This window comes from Macaca fascicularis, chromosome 4 (assembly GCF_037993035.2).
Source record: "Macaca fascicularis isolate 582-1 chromosome 4, T2T-MFA8v1.1".
In the NCBI taxonomy this organism is placed as follows: Eukaryota; Metazoa; Chordata; class Mammalia; order Primates; family Cercopithecidae; genus Macaca; species Macaca fascicularis.
Genome location: NC_088378.1, coordinates 5,023,110 through 5,037,455, shown reverse-complemented (window position 1 = coordinate 5,037,455; position 14,346 = coordinate 5,023,110).

The window sequence follows — 14,346 nt, the reverse complement described above, 5'->3', positions numbered from 1 at the left end:
ATATATCACACAGATATATATCATACAAATATATATCATACAAATATATCATAAAAATATATATCATACAAATATATATCATAAAAATATATCTCATACAAATATATATCATAAAAATATATATCATAAAAGCATATATCATAAAATATATATCATACAAATATATGTCATAAAAATATATATCATAAAAGCATATATCATAAAAATATATATCACACAAATATATATCATACAAATATATAACATACAAATAGATATCATACAAATATATCATAAAAATATATATCATACAAATATATATCATAAAAATATATATCATAAAATATATATCATACAAATATATGTCATAAAAATATATATCATAAAAGCATATATCATAAAAATATATATCACACAAATATATATCATACAAATATATAACATACAAATAGATATCATAAAAATATATATCATAAAAATAGATATCATAAAAGCATATATCATAAAAATATATATCATAAAAGCATATATCATAAATATATATATCACACAAATATATATCATATAAATAAATATCATATGTTTCTGAACACTTGGGAACTGGGCACTGCACTTGCAACCAGCCAAAGATAAGAGGAAAAACAATCTATTGCCCAATTGGCAATGCAAAAAAAAATAAAAAATAAAAAATAAAAAAAAACTAGTTTTCCAGAGAAGCACAGATTAATTTAACTAAGCCCTGACATATTTCTCCAGAACATAGAGATGATTCCCTGTGGCACAGTAAACAAGGTACATAACAGCATCAGCACTGTAAGAAAACCTTGTACGGAAAATGGTGCCCTTTACTGTCAACTTAAGGCACAATAACCAAAACACATTTTAGTGAATTAAATTCTATTTGGGGTCAAATTAATGCAACCCAAGGCACTTCTCTTTCCCAGGAAGGAGTTCAGAGGCAGTATCTAAAGACAGATTCAAAGTTTTCCTCAGAAAGTAATTCTGGATTGATTACAACACAGAGAATGGCCAAGGTGATTTTAGCTTCGTAAACCAGACAATCCCACAAAGCCCAGTTTGGGTTCCAAGACCAGCTAGAATGGAGATTTGGTTCAAGGTTGCTCGCACTGGGCCTTCCTACCAGACCAACAAATGAGCAGTGCAGAGAAAGTGTGACCGGCCAAGAATACAACTGTGTGGATGAGCGCATTCCTAAGCCCTCTTTAGTTGCTCACTAAGAAGCAACTGAAGTCTGACACCATGTAAAGAGGAGTGGCTAGGCTGCTGGAGAGACCACGTGGAGAAAGAAAATATTTGGCCAGCCATCAGCAATGACAGCCATTCCAACAGAAGCACCAAATATGTGAGTGAAGTCATCTCGCAGCCACATGAGTAACACCAAGTGAAGTGAACAGAACTGCTCAGCTGAGCACCATCCATACCACAGAACAGTAAGGGACCAATGGTTATTGCTTTCAGCACTGAGTTATGGGCTAGTTTGCCAAATAGCATTACGTTACTAACATAGCTCCACACTTGGGAAAAATTTAAAACACATGCATTCAAACACCTTCTAAGGCCCCCCTCCAAAGTCCAAAAAAAGCAATAAAACATCTCACATGGAGCATCATTTCTTCCTGATTGACTAAATAAACCAAAGGATTATATAGGCTATTACCTCTCAATTGGTTAAATGCTAAAGAACATCATGGCTATTTATGGCTAACAGGATCAAAAAGTGCTTCCAATAACTGTACAAAACATCCCCAACAAAAAATATACATCCACCAAAAATGAGAGTCTTGATTTTTTAAAAATTAAGAGCAAAAAAAATTTTGCTCTTAATTCCTTCTCCTGGGTTTTGGGTAGAGCCCCTAAATAAATCAAAAAGCTAGAAGTGTGGGTGGAAGAGAGTATGGGAAGAGAAGTTCCATCTAGGTGTAAAAAGCATCATAAACAAGGCCTGGAGGTGCCTGGAAGTGTCCATGCTCCAGGACAATGTAGCCTTGTGGAGGACAGAGTAACAGTGCTGGAAGCATGGTTGGAACTTTGACAGAGAACAACACCTCTGTAGCTGTTTCTAGGGTCACTGTAACAAAGAACCACAACCTGAATGACTTGAACAAGAGAAATGTATTATCTCACTGCTCTAGAGGCCGGAAGTTCAAAATCAAGGTGTCCACAGGGTCATGCTCTCTCTGAAGGCTCCAGGGGAGGATCCTTCCTGCCTCTTCCAGCTTCTGGTGTTGCTGGAAATCCTTGGTGATTCTTGGTGTGTGGTTGCACCTCTCCATTCTCTGCCCCCACTGCCAAATGTGCTCTCCCGGTATGTTTCTGTGTCTTCGCCTGGGTTGACCCTCTGTGTGTCTGTGTCTCATCTCCCTCTTCTTACAAGGACACCAGTCACTGGATCAGGACCCACCCTAATCCAGTATGACCTCACCATATCTTGACTGATTACACCTCAAAAACCCTATTTCAAATAAGGGCTCATTCTAAGGGTCGCGGTGAACATGAATTTTCGAGGGATATTTTTGAAACCAGTACAACCTTCAATTGCAAGTGAAGGTGCTTGGACTTTTTGAGCGTACAACCACCCCATTGGAGCCCAAGAGTTCAGTGAATTGCTGCAATGGAGAGGATCATGTCAGGACCTTATGTGAATCAAGGGATGACCCTGACCTTCCTTTCATGATCAGAGACATTTAAGGTTTGCTGTTTGACTCTCTTGTGTGTTATTTTCTCCCTAACTACAATGTTCCTGAAGGGCTGTGACCTACATTTTTTTGGTCAATGTATTATACAAGAAGTATTTTTTGACATGCAACATTTTGAGAGGAGTGAAAGGAAACCAGGAATAGAACAACATGTATTGAGTCCCCACTGTCGAGCATGATTCATACATTATCTCATTAGGCATCATTAGGCTCCTCTCAAAGAGGAGAAAATGGATGAATACAGAAGCTTTGAGGCTGCCGCAGGTCATGCACAAATACACGGTTTGAATGTTTAACGTGCCTTTAGGGGACCCAGCACGTGCACCATAACCGTATTTAACAAATAAGACTCCAAAGTGCTGTGGAAGGGATCAATGGGGCCACAGGCTATGAATTTGATCTCTTTTAGAGTATTTCGAAAAAAGCTAGTAGATGCTGGATTTCCTTTCCTTTCCAATTATTTTTGGTTACTAGATTGTGCTTCTACAAATGCAAGTGGCCCACGTGGGCACCAGAATTTAAAAGTTATGAACATAAAATATAGACACATTAAAATTCTGTAAGAAAAGACTGTTTGGTAGAAATTTGTACCTTTTATCCTTCCTCATATTTTTCTGAATTTTTAAATGAACATTTTTACTTCTATAACAAAAAAAAATCAATAATAAAAATTAGGAAGAAGAATTTTGACGCTGGCATTTTAGGCCAGGACTTGAACACTGACTTCACATTGACCGGCTAAGTGACTTGCATGACGTCATTATCATCTTGGCCCATATCTATAAAAACGGATGAAAATATCATCTAATTGTCAAGACTGTTGAGACTCAAATTAGGTCTTGAAGTTTCAAATGCCTTATATGGAGTAAAAGATATCACATGTGGCACGCATGCATGGAGCTACCACATCCTTTCTCTCCCTGAGCAGCGAAGTGAGCTGCCAGTAGATGTGACCGCAGCTCAGTAGTGTCCAAGATGCTTCTTGCACACCCAGATGCAGCACTGTCTACAGCCAACGCCTCCTTTATAAGTCAGTCTCCCACTACAGTATTAGTCGTTATAAGCAGACTGCACATTCATCCTATGCCAACATCTCCCAGCATGTGGTAGGGCTCAATACATTTTGAATTCATAAACAAATTAATATTACTCAACAACAAGGTCTTATAATTTTAAGAAACATGAAAATTTTAGAAGCATAGACCTTTTCTTTAATACTATTTTAGTTTGGAATCCTAACAATGCATTTAAAATGCAGCCCTCTAAATTTGGGGAGGAAAGTGTCACAGGACTGATATCTCTGACCTACAAGGATCAAGATAGTTAAATAGCAAAACAAGAGGAAAATATAGAAAAACAATATGTGAAGACATGAAAGGAAGAAAAATTAACTTTTGGCTAGTTCCTCTACCTGGAGATAGTCTGGAGTCCTGAAACACACATACTATGGGAACTCCATGCTTCAATTATCTTGGAAAACATCAAAAGTTTCCTTCATGCCACATTGTCATAAGTGGAATTTGCAGTGTGGATTGTTCATTTCTAAACAGCCCCGTAAGTCAATGCCCATACTGCATAGTTTGCTGAAACTTACACACGTGTTTAGAGCAATGGACATCACAGATGTTAAGGCACCAACTAAAAATGAAGCCATGGCAAATGCACCAAACAGGTTCCTTAGGCTTAGAATTCTTCACCAAGTAGTTACATTACCCGCTTGAATTATATTTTTAAATTCTGTATAAGTTAATCTTAAAAATAGTAAAGATTAATATAAGGATTTCACATTTTCAGAGCACCACCATGGCAAAGAGTCCTGCTGCTTGCATCCTTACAAAAGTGCATGAGTTTCCACCGGGCGCCGTGGCTCACACCTGTAATCCCAGCACTTTGGGAGGCTGAGGCAAGTGGATCACCTAAGGTCAGGAGTTCGAGACCAGCCTGGCCAACATGGCAAAACCCCATCTCTATTAAAAATACAAAAATTTGCTGGGGGTGGTGGCAGGCACCTGTAATCCTAGCTACTCCGGAGCCTGAGGCATGAGAATCACTTGAACCCAGGAGGTGGAGGTTGCAGTGAGCCAAGATCATGTCACTGCACTCCAGCCTGGGGGATAGAGGGAGACTCTGTCACCAAAAAAAAATTAAAAAATTAAAAATAAAAATGCATGAGTTTGCTGTGCGGAGGCTTTATAGTTTGATATCATCCCATTTGCTTACTTTTGCTTTTGTTGACAGTGCTTTTGATGTCGTATTCATAAAATATTTCCCCAGTCCAATGACCTAAAACATTTTACCTATGTATTCTTCCAGTGGTTTTAGTTTCAGGTCTTATGTTTAGGCCTTTGATCCATTTTGAGTTAGTTTTTGTACAGGGTGAGAGGTGGGGGTCTAGTTTCATTCTCCTGCATGTGGGTATACAGGTTTCCCAGGCCTTTAATGAAAAGACTGTCCTTTCCTCAATGAGTGTTCTTGGCACCTTTGTCAAAAATCAGTTGGCTATAGATACATGGATTAACTTCTGGGTTCTCTATTCTGTTCCATTGGTCTATGTGTCTGTTTTTAGGCCAGTACGACGCTATTTTGGTTTCTACATCTTTGTAGTATATTTTGAAGTCAGGTAGTGTGATGCTTCCAGCTTTGTTCTTTTTGCTTAGGATTGCTTTGTCTCTTCAGACTCTTGTGGTTCCATTCAAATTTTAGACTTTTTTCCTATTTCTGTGAAGTATGCCATTGTTATTCTGATAAGGATTGCACTAACTCTGTAGATTACTCTCGGTAGTATTGTGTTTTTAATAATATTAATGCCTCCAATTCAAGAGCATGGGATGTCTTTCCATTTGTATCCTTTTGAATTTTTTTCATCAGTGTTTTGTAGTTTTCCTTGTAGAGGTCATTTTCACCTCCTTGGTTAATTTGTTCCTAGGGATTTTACTTTTTACAGCTATTTTAAATAGGATTGCCTTCTTGATTTCTTTTTTTTTTTCCAGACAGAGTCTCATTCTGTCACCCAGGCTGGAGTGCAGTGGCACAATCTCAGTTCACTGTAACCTCCACCTCCTGGGTTCAAGCGATTCTCCTGTCTCAGTCTCTTGAGTAGCTGAGACTACAGGTGCCCACCACCACACACGGCTAATTTTTTTGTATTTTTAGTAGAAACAGAGGTTCACCATGTTGGTCATGGTGGTCTCGATCTCCTGACCTCATGATCCACCCACCTTGGTCTCCCAAAGTGCTGGGATTACAGGCATGAGCCACCACACCCGGCCTTGATTTCTTTTTCAGCTAGCTCATTGTTCATGTATAGCAACACTTCTGGTTTTTGTATATTCATTTTGCATCCTGCAATCAACAGACTGAAAACACAGCCTACAGTATGGGAGAAAATATTTGCAAATTACAAATCCAACAAGGGTTAATATCCAGAATATACAAGGAGCTCAAGCATCTCAACAGTAATAAAATAATCAATCCAATTTAAAAGTGGGCAAATGAACTGAACAGACATTTCTCAAAAGAAGGCATACAGATAGCCAACAACTATATTTTAAAATGTTCAACATCAGCAATCATCAGGGAAATGCAAATCAAAGCCACAATGAGATATCATCTCAGCTCAGTTAGGATGGCTGTTATCAAAAAGACAAAAAAACAAAACATGCTGGCAAGAATGCGAAGAAAAGAAAACTCTCATACACTATTGATGAAAATGTAAACCAGTACAACCTCTATGGAGAACAGCATGGAGGTTTCTCAACAAACTACAAGTAAAACAACCTTATAATCTAGCAATCCCACTACTGGGCATTTACCCAAAGGAAAGAAAAACACTATATTGAAGAGATATCTGCACCCTCATGTTTATTACAGCACTATTTACAATAGCCAAGATATGGAACCAACCTAGGTGTCCATCAACAGATGAATGGATAAAGAAAATGTGGCATATATACACAATGGGACACTATTGAGCCATCACAAAGAATAAAATCCTATCATTTGGAGCCACATGGATGAGCCTGAAGGGCATTATGTTAAATGAAATAAGCCAGGAACAGAAGGTTAAACACCACATGTTCTCACTCATATGTGGAAGCCAAAAAAGAAAAGTGCATCTCACAGAAGCAAAAAGTAGAACTGAGGATGCTAGAGGCTGGGGAGGGTGGAGGGAGGAAGGATGGGAGAGATTTGTTAAAGGACACAAAATCACAGCTAGACAGGAGGAATAAGTCCGAGTGTTCTATGCCACTGCAGGATGACCAGAGTTAACAGTCATAGCTTCAAATAGCTGGAAGAAGATGTCGAATGTTCCCAACAGGAAGAAATGATAAATGTTTGAGATGATGGATATGCCAATCACCGTAATCTGATCCCTGTACATTACACATCAAAACATCACTATGTACCCATGAATATGTACAATTGCTATTTGCCAATTAAGAAAATAAAATAGACAAAATTTAAAAAGTGCATGAGTTGCTGTTTCCTATGCATGTATAATACACATGTACATATAAATATACAATATACATATATGTGTGCATGTATGTACACAATGTACATATACAGTCGGCCCTCTGTATTCAAAGGTTCCACATCCATGAATCTGACAAACTGCAGATCAAAAAAATTAACCAATCAATGAATAATAACAATGCAACAGTAAGAAATAATACAAATTTAAAAAACAATACAACATAAAAACTATTTACATAGCATTTAGATTGTGTTAGCTATTATAAGTAATCTAGAGATTATTTAAAATATACGAGAGGATGTACATAGATTACATGCAAATACTACACGACTTTGTATCAGGACCTTGAGCACCTGTGGATGTTGGTATCTGCAGGGAGTCCTAGAGCCAATCCCCTGCAGATACTGAGGGATGACTGCACATACACAACATACACATATGTTTGCATGTACATATACATATCCAGTGTAATTGTACATATGATATGTAAGTATACGTATGCAGATACAGACACATTTATTCTCAGACTTTCAAAGTCAATAAATAGAATTTTGTTTTCAGTCGTGCCACATTCTCTGTACTGAAAGGGGGAATTCGATTTAATACTGCTTAGTAGCATTGGAGTAACACACCCATCTGATTTTTTTAAGGTGGCGTTTTTACCTGTATCAAGCATTTTTTTAAAAAAAATCTAACGGCTATTCAACATATAAAATATTCTGCCCTTACATTTTTCAGCCATACCCCGTATTCATAAATGGCCAGATTCTAGGGCTGACAGGAAAGTGACAGATCATTCAAAACATACACTTTAAAAATAACAAGTGATTCTGCAGACCTGCTGCTTATGAATTAGACAGGCAAGCCACTTATCTTATATAAATTTGTTTATGCATCTATAAATTTAGAATAGCAATTGCTGACTTCTAGAATGAGGGTTAGAAACAATAATGACTGTGCAAGCAATTTCTAAATTTTAAGGTTATTTACAAACACAGGCGTTTTATTATAAATGCTAGTCCTAGAAAATTGATGTCATGTTTGTTATGGGAGTTCGATTACCTCAATGTCCTTTCCATGTCCTATCCTAAATCGAAGAGCCTCCAGTAACACGTCTTCCCGAACCTTCCGTTTTTCTCTTTTTCTTTCTCATCTGCATCTGTTTCTAACAGATGATGAAACCCTTAAATCTCTTTAAGAATTCTGCTGGGCTGCTTAGCAGGCTCCTCTGACCAATTTTATTGACTGTTGAGACAGATTAGAAAAAAATCTGAGTTTTAGAATCAGTATTTTAAAACGCGGTACCTTTCCAAAACTTTGTAAGCTGTCCCATAGCTATTATGGTGGGTAGGCGGTATGTTTTAAGAGACGCAGCCATTAGATTTTTTCATAAATGTAGGTGGAATCTCCACTTGGAAAAGTAAATACCTCCAGCGTCCCCCCAAACCAATCATTTCATATAACTGGCTATTTTTACCAGACTCCAAATACATATTCAGGGCCAATTTAGAGGTGGAAACCTGCGATTGTTCAAACCATTTGATCGCTTTTTCTTTAAAGGAGAATGAAGGCAGAGAAAGCTGCTCTGTCCCAAGCGCAGGTGGGATACCACGCTCAGGGCAGGCTCTTTAAGGGGACTCCATGCCTGCAACAGCTGCCAACAGGGAGCGTGCAAAACAGGCGATCCAACAGCCACATTTCAGGGAATCGGGCTCACTGGCGGTTTCCAGACTGTTCTGTGCTCTCACATAAAGAAACACAAACCAACTCACTGTGGATTCGAGCCAGTCGAAGATATGCTTCCAAGAGCCAGAGAAAGGCAATGCGGTGATGGTGGGACTTCCAGCGGTGCCGCAGCTGGGCATGTGCTCACTTACCAGCTTGCATGCTGCCTGGGTATTGTTTATGGCAATTGCTTTTCTATGTGAACGCATGATGAGGGTTGATGTACATCTATGTCAACCATATAATCTAATAAAGCAGGAACTGCATTTTATTTTAAAAAATAAAATTAAAGTACTTTAGGGATAAGCTCACGATCTTGGGAGGAAATATATTTTCTCAGTGCCTCAATTTCTTAGTCCATGAAATGGGTGACCAGATACCATGATGTTATAAGGTGTTGTAAGACAGAAAAAAAGTTAAAAATTCAAATTTAATTGGCATACAAATCACCTGAGTCCCTTGTTGAAAAGTAGGTTCTGATTCAGCGGGTCTGGGGTGAGATCAGATATTGTGCATCTTTAACCAGCGCCCTGGTGATGCTGACGCTGGATCCTGGGGGCCACACGGTGAGTAGCAGGGAGATAGAGGAGAATGCTATTTTAGGCAGCATGGCGTTTTAGGCTTCCTAGGGTTGCCTAGTCAGATAAATGGAAGAAAAAGAACTTTACAGTGAAATATAATCCAAATGCCAAAAGGACTATCAAAGTGCATTAAAATATTTTATTAGAAACAAGATAGAACAATGGGAAGGCTTGAGTAATTGTTTCCAGTCTACTTTCAGTGTGTTTCCTGATGACCAGCATCCAACTCATTCCTCCTGGCTCAGTTCAGCTAGTGAGGACTAAGCAGAGGGCTGTTACTCACACCTATTTAGATGCTGTGCCCTGGATTGTCGAGCACAGCCCTAATTTTAAAGTTCTGCCTCATCGCTCCTTTTAGCACATTCTATTGGATCGTATATCCTTAGTTTTGGTTGGGAAAACGTGGCCACTGTGTTAGTTTAGGCTGTCTTGCTGCTCTAACAGCTATAGTTTCGTTTTATGCTGGCAGGCGTGGAGTTGGGGCTGCACACTGTCCTTCAGGGCCCAGCTCTCTTCTTTCTAGTGGCTCCGCCGTTCTCTAGAGTCTCAAGTTTCTTGGGTCCTCTGCATTCGGGTGATGTTTTAGAGACCAGGCCTGGAAGTGGCAGACATCGCCTCGTCTCCTGGTGGGAGCCCAGCCCCACGACTCCCCTAACTGCAGGGCACGGAGAGCCAGCCGCGGGGCCAGGAGGGAAGGAAACACAGCGTTCTCTCTGCCCGGCCGCCCAGTTAGCTCTAGGTGGATTATTAACTCTCTGAACAGTGAAGAACACACTGGACTTGAAGAGTGAGCCCCAACAGGGAAGGGAAGCGACGGCAGCGGAACGTGAGCTCGGCGCAGGCTCTAAGCTGGGCCTTGGGACCCATCTCCTGCCCAGGGAAATGGGGTCTTTGGAGGCGGAGTCTTTGGAGAACCCTTAGCTCCCTCAGACCAAATGCATTCCCACCACAGCCGCAAGGCCTCCCAGGAACTGAAGCAGCCCACGAGTGAGGCCCAGGAAGGGGAGTGCAGGACCGTCAGCAGATACAGGGAGTCTCAGGTGCAGCTCAGACCTCAGGAATCTGAAAATTCCCCTAAGGCCCATTCCACCCCACCCATGCCTGACGAAAACACGCAGCTTCTTGATGAGGCAGGAATTACCCAGGGCCCAACTAGACTGCCCCCAGCAGGGTGTGTGTGGGGGGATGAGCGTGGTTGTGTGTGTGTTGTGTGGGGGAGTGTGGTTGTGTGTGGGGTGTATGGTTGTGTGTGGAGTGTGTGATATTGTATGTGGGGAGTGTGGTTGTGTGTGGGATGTGTGGTTCTGTGTGTGGTGTGTGTGATGTGTGTGGTTGTGTGGGGGGTTGTGGTTGTATGCAGGGGGGTGTGTCGTGTGCAGGGGTGTGGTTGTGTGTGGAGTGTTTGTGTTGTGTGTGGTTTGTGTGTGTGTTGTGAGTGATGGTGCGTGGTTGGGTATGGGATGTGTGTGTTGTGTGTGGTTGTGTATGGGGTGTGTGTGGTTGTGTGTGAGTGTGTGGTTGTGTGGATGTGTGTGGGTGTGTGTGGTTGTGTGTGTGTGGGTGTGTGTGGTTTTGTGTGTGTGTTGTGTGTGGTTGTGTATGGGGTGTGTGTGGTTGCGTGTGAGGTGTGTGGTTGTGTGTGTGGGTGTGTGGTTGTGTGTGGTTGTGTGTGTGTGTTGTGTGTGGTTGTGTATGGGATATGTGTGTGGTTTGTGTGAGGTGTGTGGTTGTGTGGGTGTGTGGGTGTGTGTGGTTGTGTGTGGTTGTGTGTGTGTGTTGTGTGTGGTTGTGTATGGGATGTGTGTGTGGTTGTGTATGTGGTGTGTGTGGTTGTGTGTGAGGTGTGTGGTTGTGTGGGTGTGTGTGGGTGTGTGTGGTTGTGTGTGTGGGTGTGTGTGGTTGTGTGTGTGTGTCCAGGAATGGCAGGAGAGGGTGGTCACAGTTAATGCATATGTTACACTCACAGAAGACTCTTACCACCAAGGCTCAATTATTTTTCAAACTCTAAATGCAGAAAATGTAGCCATATGGAAAAATTGGTTGATGACAACAAAATGATTTTTTGTTTGTTCGTTTGTTTGTTTTATAGTTTGGTAGATCATCTCTACCTGGCCAAGTGTTCAAACCGCCTCCTGAGCCTCATCCATGGGCTGCTCCAGCTCCTGGAAGGCCACGTGGCTGGAATTGGAATGGATTTGGCCCGAGAGAGCTAAAGGTTCTCCAGAGAGAATCTTTGTCACAAATGTGTTCCTTTAGCACCAACTTACATGACATGACTTTCAGGTCAAATTCAAGTGACAATGACAGGTCTGTACCTCACACAGGGCTCCCACCATCTGCTTAGGTTTTAAGGTGAAACAGATTCTAATGATGTTTTCAGTCCATGTGGTTTCGTGTGTGAAACTAAATGCTTGCTCTAAAAAAGTACATGGGCAGGCTAATGATGATTTTGTCTCTGAGTTTGAAAGAATTCAGCCAGTGGATGGAGGGAAGGTCCCCACTGTGGAAATTAAATTTATATCCCAAGGAAAGTCAGCCTCTTTTTGGAAAATCTCAGGTAACATCCAAAATTTAGCAAATGGTTTGACCACGAACAGGCGCCACATGGAAACCTAGGAGCAGTCAAAAGACCTGGCAGCCTCCATCCGAGGTACCTGGCTTTGTTCCTCTGTCACACACAGTTACCCGCCTAGGGGGCCTCCCCCACTCTCTAAAAGCTGAGGGGAAGCACAGACTACCCTGAGAGGTAGCTCTCAGATTTCCATATTTTTGTTTGACAAATATTTGGAATTATCCTTTCTTAATCTGAATGTCTTATCATAACAAAGACAGACCTAGAAAAAATTGATGGGTCAAGAGAGTGGTATAGATTAAAAAGTATCCAGTTGCCCAGTGTACCTTTTGTTTGCCAGAGAAAGAAGAGGGAGGAAAGGGAGGCACGGGGGGTGGGGTGAGAGGAATCATGAGTACGGATATGTTTTCTAAAGGGCACCCAAAAATGAAGCACACACAACCCTAATCATGGGTTTATGTATAAAGTACCTTAGAATTAAGTCAGAGTCACTGTAGGCTTGGAAGAGTATTCAAGGGGAAATTTAAAATGCATTCACCTCAAACTTTTGTTAGTATATTTGAAGCTATTCCACTTTAAAACTTGCCATACATTCTCATCTCAAATAACCAATCCTGCAGATTGAAGGACTTTCAATCTGCTGAATGTTCTATTTCAGGTCCTCTAGTTTCCACCACAATCTTCCACTGAAGTCTGCAGGAGCTCCTTCAGTCAGTGGCCTAGAAAACAGTATGGATTTAAGTGTGCCTGTCTCTCCTTTACTCTGATCTTTCTCACTCCCATCGCACATGGTAGCAGCGGCACCCAACCCCAGTGCACTCTGCAGGGGGAGTAGGGGATGAAGCACAAGCAAGAAAAGGGTGTTTCTCCTCCTTCCCTGCCACCACCGTTGCTGAGAAAACTTGTAGGGATGTACCCATCCCAAATGTTCATAAAATGCTCTCACACTTATAGGGCAGGTCCCTGCGTGGAAGATGAGGAAAAAATACTGGAGTTGAACAAACTGGCTCTGAATCCTGCTTTCCACGTTACAACTTTGCGCAAATTATTTAACCTCTTTGAAACTCAGTTTCTTAATTGGTAAAAGGGGCATTATCACAGTTCATTCAGCACTGCATTGAGATTTAGCGAGCTGGTGGTCAACAGCAGATAATCGATTGCATCCATTTATTGTGTCCCATCATGGACACATTCTCAAGGACAGTGGCCCTGTGATCACCCTGGCCCTCCACTGCATTGGAAATTTCTCTATTTCTTTTTGTTTGTTTTTTTAGATGAAGTCTCACTCTGTTGCCCAGGCTGGCATGCAGAGGTGCGATGTCGGCTCAATGCAACCTCCGCCTCCCTGGTTCAAGCAATTCCCCTGCCTCACCCTCCCAAGTAACTGGGATTACAGGCACACGCCACCACGCCCAGCTAATTTTTTTGTATTTTTAGTAGAGACTGGGTTTCACCATGTTGGCCAGATGGGTCTTGAACTCCTGACCTCAGGCAATCCATCTGCCTTGTCCTCCCAAAGTGCTGGGATTACAGGTATGAGCCACTGCGTCCAGCCAGAAATTTCTCTATTTCTAATGGATGATTCCCATCAAGTCAAGTCAATCTCCAGAATATCTCTGTTTAAAAATCTGTACCTTGATTTTACACCCCATTTCTGTTTTCTTCATAGACAAACTACCTTAGTCCATTTTGCATTGCTATAACAGAATACCACAGACTGCCACAATACTTTAAAAACAAAAGAATTTTACTTCTTACAGTTCTGGAGGCTGGGAAGTCTAAGAGCATGGCACTGGCATCTTGTGAGAGCCTCTTGCTACATTGTAACACGATAGAGGGCATCACATGGCGAAAGGGGAAGAGGGTGACTGTTAGCTCAGGCCTCCCTTCCTTAAAAAGCCATCAATCCCATCATAGGGGCTCCACCCTGATGACCTCATCTAATCCTAATTACCTCCCAAAGGCCCCACCTGCAATCAACACATGAATTTGGAGATTACATTTTCAACACGTGAAATTTGCAGAATACATCCAAACCATAGCACAGCTTTTCAAAGATTTGTCTACAAATGCTGCCTTCATTTTTACCACTGATTTATTTCTCTTCATCCTTTAGTTTAGCTTCCACCCCCCATATGCCACTTGTCATGAAAAACCTCCATTTTATCAAATTTCTGTCCTGATCTTACCTCAGGTAGCAGGCTTCATAGCTGAGCCTCCATCCTAAAAACACCATCCTTCCTGGCTTCTGCCATTTGGCTCTATTCTGGGTTTCCTTTCACTGGATAGTTACTC